Source organism: Salvelinus namaycush, chromosome 1 (genome assembly GCF_016432855.1).
Source record: "Salvelinus namaycush isolate Seneca chromosome 1, SaNama_1.0, whole genome shotgun sequence".
Classification (NCBI taxonomy): domain Eukaryota; kingdom Metazoa; phylum Chordata; class Actinopteri; order Salmoniformes; family Salmonidae; genus Salvelinus; species Salvelinus namaycush.
The window spans coordinates 61,549,898-61,563,336 of NC_052307.1; the positions used below are offsets into that span (position 1 = coordinate 61,549,898).

Genomic DNA, 13,439 nt, shown 5'->3' on the forward strand with positions numbered 1-13,439 from the left:
ACGAACAGTGAAATGCTTACTTACAGGCCCAATGCAGTGAGAAAGAAATTGAGAAATAATAGAAAAGTAAAACACGTAATAATAATAATAATAATAATAGATATACAACAAGTAACTAATTTGGCTATATACAAGTGGTACCAGTACCGAGTCGATATGCAGGGGTACAAAGTAATTGAGGTAGCTAAAGGTGTACAGTACCAGTCAAAAGTTTGGACACCTACTCATTTTCTTTTTTACTCAGGGTTTTTATTTTTTTACAATTTTTCTTGTTGTAAAATAATAGGGAAGACATCAAAACTATGAAATAGCACATATGGAATCATGTAGTAACCAAAAAAGTGTTAAACAAATCAAAATATATTTAATATTTTTCAAAGTAGCCGCCCTTTGCCTTGATGGCAGCTTTGCACACACTTGGCATTCTCTCAATCAGCTTCACGAGGTAGTCACCTGGAATGCATTTTGATTAATAGGTGTGCCTTGTTAAAAGTTCATTTGTGGAATTTCTTTCCTCAATGCGTTTGAGCCAATCAGTTGTTGTGGCAAGGTAGGGGTGGTATACAGAAGATAGCCTTATTGGGTAAAAGACCAAGTCCATATTATGGCAAGAACAGCTCAAATAAGTAAAGAGAAACGACAGTCCATCATCACTTTAAAACTTCTCTAGGATATGTGGGACGCTACCGTCCCACTTGGCCAAAAGCCAGTAAAAATGCAGAGCGCCAAATTCAAATATATTACTATAAAAATCAAACTTTCATGAAAACACACATGAAAGACACCAAATTAAAGCTACACATGTTGTGAATCCAGCCAACATGTCTGATTTCAAAAAGGATTTACGGCGAAAGCACACCAAACGATTGTTAGGTCAGTACATAGCCACAGAAAAAAACAGCTATTTTTCCAGCCAAAGAGAGGAATAACAAAAAGCAGAAATAGAGAAAATTAAACACTAACCTTTGATCTTCATCAGATGACACTCATAGGACTTCATGTTACACAATACATGTATGTTTTGTTCGGTAAAGTTCATATTTATATCCAAAAATCTGAGTTTAGGCGGGACGCTACTGTCTCACTTGGCAAAAAGCCAGAGAAAATGCAGAGCGCCAAATTCAAATTAATTACTATAAAAATTAAACTTTCATTAAATCACAAATGGAAATTACCAAATTAAAGCTACACTGGTTGTGAATCCAGCCAACATGTCAGAAATCAAATAGGCTTTTCGGCGAAAGCATACGATGCTATTATCTGAGTTAGCACCATTGTAAACAAAGAGATAAGCATATTTCAACCCTGCAGGCGCGACACAAAGCGCAGAAATAAAAATATAATTAATGCCTTACCTTTGACGAGCTTCTGTTGTTGGCACTCCAATATGTCCCATAAACATCACAAATGGTCCTTTTGTTCGATTTATTTCCGTCGATATATATATCCAAAATGTCCATTTATTTGGCGCGTTTGATCCAGCAAAACACTGCTTCCAAATTGCTCAAGCGTGACTACAAAATATCTCAAAGGTTACCTGTAAACTTTGCCAAATAATTCAAACTACTTTTATAATACAACTTTAGGTATTTTTTAACGTTAATAATCGATAAAGTTGAAGACGGGATGATCTGTGTTCAATACAGGATTAAAACCAACTATAGCCAGCTTTCTGGTTACGCACTTCTATCTAAAAGGACACTTAATGTGACTTTCGTTCAAGATGGTCGTACTTCTTCATTACACAAAGGAATAACCTCAACCAATTTCTCTAGACTGTTTACATCCAGTGGAAGCGGTAGGAACTGCAAGCAAGTCAATTAGAAACTCGTTGAAAAGAGTGACCTCAAAAAAAAAATCTGAATGGTTTGTCCTCGGGGTTTCGCCTGCTAAATAAGTTCTGTTATACTCACAGACATGATTCAAAGTTTTAGAAACTTCAGAGTGTTTTCTATCCTAATCTACTAACAATATGCATATCTTATCTTCTGGGCATGAGTAGCTGGCAGTTGAATTTGGGTATGCTTTTCATCCAAACGTGAAAATGCTGCCCCCTATCCTAGAGAAGTTAAGACATGAAGGTCAGTCAATCCGGAAAATGTCAAGAACTTTGAAAGTTTATTCAAGTGCAGTCGCAAAATCCATCAAGCGCTATGATCAAACTGGCTCTCATGAGGACTGCCACAGGAAAGGAAGACCCAGAGTTACCTCTGCTGCAGAGGATAACTTCATTAGTTAACTGCATCTCAGATTGCAGCCAATAAATGCTTCACAGAGTTCAAGTAACAGACACATCTCAACATCAACTTTTCAGAGGAGACTGCTTGAATCAGGTCTTCATGGTCAAATTGCTACAAAGAAACCACTACTAAAGGACACCAATAAGAAGAGACTTGCTTTGGCCAAGAAACATGAGCAATGGACATTAGACCAGTGGGAATCTGTCTTTTGCTCTGATGAGTCCAAATTTGAGATTGTTGGTTCCAACCGCCGTGTCTTTGAGACGCAGAGTAAGTGAAAGAGTTCTCAGCATGTGTGGTTCCCACCGTGAAGCATGGAGGAGGAGGTGTGATGGTGGTGGGGTGCTTTGCTGGTGACACTGTCAGTGATTTATTTAGAATTCAAGGCAAACTTAACCAGCATGGCTAACACAGCATTCTGCAGCGATACATCATCCCATCTGGTTTGCATTTAGTTGGACTACCATTTGTTTTTCAACAGGACAATGACCCGACACCCCTCCAGGCTGTGTAAGGGCTATTTGACCAAGATGGAGAGTGATGGAGTGCTGCATCAGATGACCTGGCCTCCACAATCACCCAACCTCAACCCAATTGAGATGGTTTGGGATGAGTTGGACCGCAGAGTGAAGTAAAAGCAGCTAATAAGTGCTCAGGATATGTGGGAACTCCTTAAAGTCTGTTGGAAAAGCATTCCTCATGAAGCTGGTTGAGAGAATCCCAAGAGTGAGCTAAGTTGTCATCAAGACAAAGGGTGGCTACTTTGAAGAATCTCAAATATCAAATATATTTGTTTAACACTTTTTTGGTTACTACATGATTCCATAGTTTTGACGTCTTCACTATTATTCTACAATGTAGAAAATAGTAAGAATAAAGATTAACCCTTGAATGAGTAGGTTTATCCAAACTTTTGACTGGTACTGTACATATAACTACGAATAAAGTGACACAGTAAACAGTAGCGGCAGCGTATGTGATGAGTTAAAGAAGTTTTTCAAAAGTAATTCAAGATAATTGTGAGTGGTGATGGGTGAGTCCTGACTTGTAGCTGTGTTGTGTTTCCAATAAGATGCAATGAGAGAGTGATTACCCCAAGGCTTCTTTATTGATGATATCACAGGATCATTCTAGAACCAGAAGGTCAATGCTTTTAGCTGAGATGTTCTCTATCCTGTCATTACCATGGTGCAGCAAAGAATTTCACCTACCTGGCTACCCTGTCAATACCTCTTTGTGGCCTGAGAGAGAAAGAACCCCCCCCCCCCCTCTCCTTTTTCTACTTCAATAAGCAGCATTTGGCTGACCTCCGCTGTCTCCTAAATCGGGGCCTTAATCATGGAGAACAAATTGCTTGGCTGTCTTCCCACTCGGCTGTGAGAACAGGGCCGCAGCACAGCACACGTTCCCCAGGACTACCGTGAGATGCAGCCCTCAGCCGCTGGCCTCGCAGGCCAGGCCGGTGATCTCTCTGACAAAATTATCTCTGGCCCTGTTATGGATCAATTGGAGGCACTGTACTCCATTTTTGTTTTGTATTTAGTGGCTTCTGCTGCACTATCAAATAAATACAGATTTATACTTGGATACTGCATTTTATTTTCAGTTCTTTGAGTGTCAAAAATGTTTTCTAATTATATTACTGTGTTTTGAAGTAGGAGAAAACACTCTTTAGATATTGAATATATTTGGACAGCTGATCAAACAATGTTAGTTGGAGAAGAGAGAAAGAGAGAGAGAGAGAAGGACATGCCCAAATAGAGGAGCAATTACCCACTTCATGCCCCCCCAAGTCCTTGGGAAGTGGGAAATAACTGAAGGGAAGCTTGCGAGAGAATCCCATTTGGCCTTGTGTGCCTAAAAACAGGCATGTTTGTGTGTGTTCATTGTTGAGGAATTTCGCCAGCTGTCTTACACCCAATGGGCCTGTGAAGAGGCCCGTTGATGCCCCCCACATTAGAGTTGCAGCAACAGCAGCAGCGTTTCCTCTTCAGTTGGTGGCTGAGGCCTCAGGAGTGTTTAGCTGCTGTGTTTTCCTGTAGCCTTATTGTTTATCACATCCATTTCACTTCTTGTTTTCTCGCCCCCATTGGGAACGTGGAGAAAAACTTTGACACTGTTGTGTTGCTATTAACCGTCTTAAAGGCTTCAATTTAAGCAGATGGGTGATAGTTTGTTTTGATTTGACACCCTTCCCTCACCTCCTGCTCTGAGATGGGATGGGGGCTAGGAGGGAGGGGGTAAGGTAGACTGTAGGAGAAAAGGGCACTTTATGAAGAAAAAAACCCAAGTGCAAAGCAGCCAAATGCCTGTCAGCGCCGTCCACTTGAGATGATTAATTAATTAATCATAAGTGTATGTTTAACCTGATGTTATAGGACTGTCATCTGAGGAAGGTTTATGAAGGTTAGTGAAAATTAATATCTTTTGCTGGTTTATTCGCTAACGCTAACGTGCCTATTGCTATCGCTAACGTGCCTTGATGAATGAATGCGGAAGTGTGCTAGGCTATTGTAGTAAGCTAATATAATGCTATATTGTGTTTTCGCTGTAAAACACTTAAAAAATCTGAAATATTGGCTGGATTCACAAGATGCTTGTCTTTCATTTGCTGTACACGATGCATTTTTCAGAAATGTTTTATGATGAGTATTTAGGTATTCCACGTTGGTCTCTATAATTACTCTGGCTGCTTCGGTGCTATTTTTGACGGTAGCTGTGATGGTAGCTGCAATGTAAAACTGATTTATACCTCAAATATGCAAATTTTTCGAACAAAACATAGATTTATTGTGTAACATGTTATAAGACTGTCATCTGATGAAGTTGTTTCTTGGTTAGTTTGGTTGGTTCTTGGTTAGTTAGGTTGGCTTTGTGCATGCTACCTGTGCTGTGAAAAATGTCTGTCCTTCTTTGTATTTGGTGGTCAGCTAACATAAATATACGTGCTGTTTTCGCTGTAAAACATTTAAAAAATCGGACATGTTGACTGGATTCACAAGATGTGTATCTTTCATTTGCTGTATTGGACTTGTTAATGTGTGCTAGCGGAACGCCTCGGCCAGACAGGATAAGCAGGCAGCTAGCTTCATCTGCCTAGTGAGGCTCGACCTGACCAGGATATGTTGTGAAGCTAGCCACAATAAGGATTAGCGGTTTGCTTTCAATATAAAAGTCCCTATTTGAAAGTGATGCAGAAGGTTACTATTGGTGGAATCATGCCATATTTAGACTAGATAATGTTAAACAAGGTTGGAATGTGAAGCAATGAAATGTGGTATCAGTCTAGTCGGTGACACCCACAGAACACAACAGGGAAGAGTTTACGCAAATATTAGCGTTGTAGCTCTTATTGCGGGACTGTGACTGTGTGAAATCACCTCCCCGGTCAGCCTATTGTCTGTATTGACATTCATATTGCACTGTACAGCTTTACCTAAGGTTTGGGGATCAATGAAATGTAACAGTATACTCAATACCCAATATATTTTTTCCCAACGTCGTCCTCAGAGTTATCAGACTCCAAAACATTCATGCAGTATTGTTTTTCCTCGGGAATAGGGTTCAATGCACATAGGTTGACAATAAATGTGGCTCAATTCACAGTTGCTTCAGAGTCCCGCAATAAGAGCTACAATACTAATGTTCTCTGGGTGTCACTGAGTAGACTGATACACCATGTCATTGATCCACAATCCATAGGTAAGGCTGTACAGTGAAATACGTATGCCCCCAAAGCAATTCTAAAGTCTAATACATCCAGTGTGATTTCAACAGATTTTTGTCAAATTAACAAATTGTCTTGTGTTGATTTTGTATAACATTCCAACCTCGTATATCATGATCTATTAAATAATGGCATAATAGCTAGCTAACTATAGCTACTGAAACAGATTGTCGTTTTGCTATGTTTTTGGGGAAGAACATTGTTTGCATCCATGAGCTAGCTAGCTTTTTTTATGACCTGCGCTGTAGGTGCGTGAGACAACTTTACCAGCATCATAGCATACATATCGATGAATCGTTGTGACATGAAATATGAGTGATAGTGTAATCAATGTGTAATAACTACGTAAAGATATTATGAATGCGTTAAATTATGTGACATGCAGTCATATTCAGGTCCTGATTTGTCATCAAGCTTATTTGACACATCAAATAGTGTTATTTGACGTATCTTTTTTGACATGCAAAGACCCAAACGGCATTCCATAGAAATTCTGGTTGAGAATGAAACGACTGAACAAATGAACAAGGAAACAGCACAGCAAGTAAGTGAAAGAAATATGTTTTAATTAAGTTTTACTGGTAATGGGGACATACACTACCGTTCAAAAGTTTGGGGTTACTTAGAAATGTTTTTGAAAGAAAAGCAATTTTTTTTGTACATTTTTAAAATACCATTCAAATTGATCAGAAATGCAGTGTAGACATTGTTAATGTTGTAAATGACTACTGTAGCTGGAAACGCCAGATTTTTTATGGAATATCTACATGGGCGTACAGAGGCCCATTATCAGCAACCATCACTCCTGTGTTCCAATGGCACGTTGTGTTAGCTAATCCAAGTTTATCATTTTAAAAGGCTATTTGATCATTAGAAAACCCTTTTGCAATTATGTTAGCAGAGCTGAAAACTGTTGTTCTGATTTAAAGAAGCAATAAAACTGGCCTTCTTTAGACTAGTTGAGTATCTGGAGCATCAGCATTTGTGGGTTCGATTACAGGCTCAAAATGGCCAGAAACAAAGAACTTTCTTTTGAAACTCGTCAGTCTATTCTTGTTGAGAAATTAAGGCTATTCCATGCGAGAAATTGCCAAGAAACTGAATATCTTGTACAGCGTTGTGTACTACTCCCTTCACAGAACAGCACAAACTGGCCCTAACCAGAATAGAAAGAGGAGTGGGAGGCACCGGTGCACAATTGAGCAAGAGGACAAGTACATTAGTGTCTAGTTTGAGAAACGGACGCCACACAAGTCCTCAACTGGCAGCTTCATTAAAGAGTACCTGCAAAACACCAGTCTCAACATTAACAGTGAAGAGGCGACTCTGGAATGCTGGCCTTCTAGGCAGAGTTGCAAAGAAAAAGCCATATCTCTGGCCAATAAAAATAAAATATTAAGATAGGCAAAAGGACAGACACTGGAAGATTGGAAAAAATTTATGGACAGACAAATCCTAAGTTTGAGGTGTTTGGATCACAAAGAACAACATTCGCAGAAAAAAATGAAAAGATGCTGGAGGAGTGCTTGATGCCATCTGTCAAGCATGGTGGAGGCAATGTGATGTCTGGGGGTGCTTTGGTGATGGTAAAGTGGGAGATTTGTTCAGGGTCAAAGGGATTTTGAAGGAAGGCTATCACTCCATTTTGCAACGCCATGCCATACCCTGTGGACAGCGCTTAATTGGTTCCAATTTCCTCCTACAACAGGACAATGACCCAAAGCACAGCTCTAAATTATGCAATAACTATTTAGGGAAGAAGCAGTCAGCTGGTATTCTGTCTATAATGGAGTGGCCAGCACAGTCACCTGATCTCAACCCTATTGAGCTGTTGTGGGAGCAGCATGACCGTATGGTACGTAAGAAGTTCCCATCAAACCAATCCAACTTGTGGGAGATGCTTCAGGAAGCTTGGGGTGAAATCTCTTCAGATTGACAACTAGAAAGGTCTGCAAGGCTGTAATTGCTGCAAATTGAGGATTCTTTGACGAAAGCAGAGTTTGAAGGACACTATTATTATTTCAATAAAGAAATCATTATTTATAACCTTGTCAACGTCTTGACTATATTTCCTATTCATTTTGCAACTCATTTCATTTATGTTTTCATGGAAAACGAGGACATTTCTAAGTGACCCCAAATGTCTTTGGTGTGCAGTTGAACAAAACAAAAAATTCGGAATAATTTACTAAATCTTAGCTAATTCTACAAAGAAATCATAAAATGTCCCAGACAATATTATTGGCACCTTCTAGAAGTAGTTTTAAATAATTAATGTCAAGCAGGTGATTCTCATTTACATTGGAATTGAACTCACCTGTGGTGAGTTGAAGGTGGCTGCAGTATAAAAATCACGTATTCAACCAGTTTGAATAGAGAAAAGGACTCATTCTCCTGTTTTGTGTTACTGTGTGTACTGCAATGAGCATGGACAAAAGAAAGAAAACCAGAGAATTATCTGAGGTCAGCCGCACGATTTATAGCCAGGCATAGACAATCTCCAAAGACCTTGATGTTCCTGTTTCCACCGTATGTGATGCTATCAAGAAGTTTTAGGCCCATGCCACTGTAGCCAACCAACCTCACTGGACATGGCCGCAAGAGAGAACTTGATGGAAGATTGCAGCGAAGGATTATTCGAATGGTAGAGAAAGCACCTCGGTCAACTGCCACACAGATTCAAGCTGACCTTCAGACACAAGGTACGACAGTTTCAACTCCACCATCCGTCGCCAACTCAATGAAAGGGGGTTATATGGTAGGAGACCCAGGAGGACACCATCCTAGCCTGACTGTTATTTGTCAGAAAACACCTGAACATGCCAAAATTCTTCTGGGAGAATGTCCTGTGGACAGATGAGACCAAATTAAAGCTATTTGGTAAAGCACACCATGTTTACAGAAAACAAAATGAAGCTTTCAAACAATGACCCCAAACACACTTCAATAAGCCCCCAGGAATGGTTCAAGACAAAACGCTGGACTGTTCTGAAGTGGCCAGCAATGAGTCCAGATCTAAATCCCATTGAAAATTTGTGGAGAGATCTGAAAACAGCAGTTATGAGAAGGCACCCTTCTAATCTGGGAGAACTGGAGCAATTTGCACAAGAGGAGTGGGCCAAACTGGCAGTACAGTGGTGCAGAAAGCTCATCGATGGTTACTTGTTTGCTGTTATTTTGACCACAGGCTGTGCTACCAAATATTAAGTCTAGGGTGTCAATAATTTTGTCAATGCCATTTCTGTTTGTTTATTTTCTGTTTTAAATTAATATATTATGTTCTGAATCAAAAACAAAGGTTCTGTAATATTAACAGTGAAATAAAGAATTGTGGAGACCAAATACTTTGTTCAATTTCAACTTATTTTTAGGGAAAATTGTGAGTTATTTGAAAAAAGTGCAAGAGTGCCAATATTTTTGGCACGACTGTATACCGCCCAAACATGGTGTAGTGTTGAGTATACTGTAGTAAGTTGATGCGTCAAAAAACCTGATGCTGGGGGTTTGTTTGGCTATTGGAGTAAGAGCTAACTAAGGTTTTTATATGAAAATCCGCCGTAGTAAAGATTTAGATTGTAATGCTGTAAGCCGGCCTTGTCTGTGCCATTTAACCAGAACAGTCAGGACTGGACTGGAGAGAGGGAGAGAAACTGAGCTGATGGTTGTTTTGCATCATGACTAAAACTATCAGACTGGTCAATAGTTTCTCTCCCAGAAACCAGGGCTCGGGTCAAAAGTAGCAAATAGCCACCACTAGTCAGCTACTTGCTCCACCCCCCAATGGACATGTATTCTTCTTACTCACTCGTCACTATGGACAAGTATCCTTGTTTACGCAATTTGCAGCATCTGTATAGAATTTAAAACTAGTTGTAAATATACACAGAGTATACCAAATGTTAGGATCACCTTCCTGATATTGAGTTGTACCCCCCCCCCCGGGGAAACTGTGGAGTGTGAAAAATCCAGCAGCGTTGTAGTTCTTGACACAAACCGGTGCGTCTGGTACCTACAACCATACTCCGTTCAAAGGCACTTAAATCTTTAGTTGTGCCTATTCGCCCTCTGAATGGCACACATACACAATCCATGTCTTAATTGTCTCAAGGCTTAAAACTCCTTCTTTAACCTGTCTCCTCCCTTTCATCTACACTGATTTTGAAGCGGATTTAACAAGTGACAATCAATCATAGCATTCACCTGGTCAGTCTGTCATGGAACTGTTTTGTACACTCAGTGTATATATGCTGTCTTGTGATCTATTCTATTATTTTACTTATTATTTAATTGTTTCATTCACTTCTTTTTAACCTGTATTGTTGGAACTCTGAGCTTAAGAATTTCACTGTACCCTGCAATTACATCTGCGACCCTGTGCATGTGACTAATAAACTCTGAATTGATTTGGATTTGTTGAAGGCAGGCTTCTCTTTGAACTACAGTAGCTCCGCCAGCTGGCTCAGCACAGCCAGACCTATTGGCTAGTGACTGAATTTCGAGGCGAGCAGTAGTTGTGCCCTAATCGCCTTAATGTTTCCAGGCTGTCGGTCAGTCAGCTGTGTTTACTAAGGGCCGGCCACGTTGGCTTGGCGATGTGTCAGCGGCCAGCGCCGCGTAGTATAGCGGCGTGGGAACAGTGGACGCCCAGTGGGGGACGTGAGGAAGTCCCTAACAGTAACCCAGAGACATAGTGCTCTGTCCTCTCCAATTACACCACGAATGGGCTCTTGGGGATCCATGTATGCATTATATTACCACTGAGCAGGGCTAGCACTCACACTACAAAGCCCCCCCCCCCCCCCCCCACATACAGGACAGGGAGGCTTGCTGTGCTGTACATACACACATACTATAGCAGAGCTACAATGGGAACATTCTGTGGCCTGTTTAATAGGGCTTTATTTTAATTGAACAGTTTCTGGAAATGACTTGCCTGAGTTTTACACACTCTGTCGTATGAGCACATCTGTCCATACTATTAAAGTAGGTGTTGTGTGAGCAAAATGGTTTCCAACTGAATCCAAACCTGTTGAATCGAACCTCCCCCGCTGGTCTGAGAGGTGGTAAATGTCAGGCTACTCATATGGTGCACTGATTTAGAAACCATTTATTTGAATTTCATTCTGGTTTCACTACACTACTAACTCAAAACCACGAGTGTAGCAACACGTTATATAGATGACTAGCTCACAGCTTCAGTTCCTTATGAAAAGTGTGTGAAACATGGCTGTAAAGAACAGTGACTGGGGCCAGAATAGAAATGTGATGGTACTGAAAAATCTCCCCTCTGTCTCTGTCCTCCTCCCTCCCCCGCTCCTCCCCTCACCCCCTTTTCCCTCTGTTTATTGTGCTACAGTTACAGCCACTGAAACTTGATAAGACCGTGGGGGATAGGGGCCGAGGTTAGTGCGCAGGGCAGGCGGTGGGGGGAGGGGCTGGATTAAGGGGCCTCCTGTCCTACAGAGAATGATTAATGAGCCCCTAAAACTGGGGGGGCCTGCCTTTTTGATAGGGGGAACACTGATGGACAGCAGACGAGGGAAAGACTGCCACGTGTCTGGACTGCGAGGGAGGAGGGCATGAGGGATTAAGGTAACCAACAGACAGGGGAGGCACAGGGAAAGGAGAGGGGGGGGAGAGGGTGCCACAACTACAGAGGCATCAGAGGGGGAGTGGAGTGAAGGGAGGCAAAAGGCCTGCATGTGTGGAAACAAGGCCACAGTCTTTCATTTCCCCTGGAAATGAGCAATCCGTCACTGGGGAAGACACTGGGGGGGTGTCCCAAACAGCACCCAATTCCCTATATAGTTTACTACTTTTGAACCGAGCCCTATGAGCACTACACTTTTGACCTTGTGCCCTGGTTAACTTCATTAGGGTAGGGGGCACTATTTTCACCTCCGGATTTAAAGCGTGCCCAAAGTAAACTGCCTGCTACTCAGTCCCAGAAGCTAGGATATGCATATAGATATATATAGCATATGGATAGAAAACACTCTAAAGTTTCCAAAACTGTTAAAATAATGTCTGTGAGTATAACAGAACTGATTTGAACAGAACTGATATAACAGAAATCATTTTTTTTATGTTTGTAGTTTTCTACTGAATGACATTACAGTATCCATTGACTTAGGACTCAAATTGCACTTCCTATGGCTTCCACTAGATGTCAACAGTCTTTAGAAATTGTTTCAGGCTTGTTTTCTGAAAAATTAGAGAGTAAGACCACTCTGGATGAGTGGACCCTACAGTGTCCCAGAGCTTTTTCATGCGTGCGACTGAGAGCGCGCCTTTCTTGTTTACCTTTTATATTGACGACGTTATTGTCCGGTTGAAATATTATCGATTTATTTAGGCTAAAAACAACCTGAGGATTGATTATAATCATCGTTTGACATGTTTCTACGAACTTTACGGATACTATTTGGATTTTTCGTCTGCCTGTTGTGACTGCGTTTGAGCCTGTGGATTACTGAACAAAACGCGCGGACAAAACAGAGGTTTTTGGATATAAAGAGGGACTTTATCAAACAAAACAAACATTTATTGAGTAAATGGGAGTCTTGTGAGTGCAACCATATGAAGATCATAAAAGGTAAGTGATTAAATTTATAGCTATTTCTGACTTGTGTATCTCCTCTACTTGGTTGGTAACTGTTTGTAATGATTTGTCTGCTGGGCGCTGTCCTCAGATAATCGCATGGTTTGCTTTCGCCGTAAAGCCTTTTTGAAATCTGACACCGTGGTTGAATTAACAAGAAGTTAATCTTTAAAACGATGTGTAACACTTGTATGTTTTATGAATTTTTATAATGAGTATTTGTTTTTGAATTTGGTGCTCTGCAATTTCACTGGATGTTGGCCAGGTGGGGCTAGCGTCCCACGTACCCTAGTGAGGTTAAATGTTGTGCTATACATGGGGAATATGGTGCTATTTGAGACGCAATTTGGGTCTGGGGCTGGTCCAGGCAAGAGCTGGGCATGGGCTGGCAGAGTAGATTGGTCCCCTGAGGGAGGAAAGGGTGGGAACCGCAGGGCCAACCCCAGCCCAGCGCAGTCAGAGCCACTGCTTTATAATAAATGCCTTCTAGAATCTAGACAGATGCCAAAAAGGACAAATATTCTTAGCTACAGACATTTCTCTCTTTAATCAAAGATGTGGTCAGCGTGTTGATATGTTAGAGGTCTGAGATTGTCTTGGGTAATTTTAAAACCTCGCCCTCCTAAATTACAAAGCTGTATTTAGATGCAGGCTCATCCACAGGCAGACCCATCAGTCCTCTGTTTTCCCCCACTTCAAAACCAAAGGAAATTGGGGTTTTCCTGATGTTAGCTCGATGGGAATCTGCTCTTATTTGTTTAGTTTCGGTACCATCAGGGGCCCGCCCTTTTTATGTTTTTGTGTCTCTTTCTTCCCCCCCACCCCTTCCTGTCCTTTCCTGAATCAATCCACTTGGTTGTGGGGTGTATTC

At 41.1% G+C, this 13,439-nt stretch overlaps 1 protein-coding gene across 1 annotated transcript in view; it reads left to right on the top strand.

The window, feature by feature from the left end:
• LOC120046656 (AT-rich interactive domain-containing protein 3B-like) overlaps positions 1-13,439 on the top strand; it is an 82,518-nt gene that overhangs the window by 51,499 nt on the left and 17,580 nt on the right. The window lies entirely within an intron of this gene.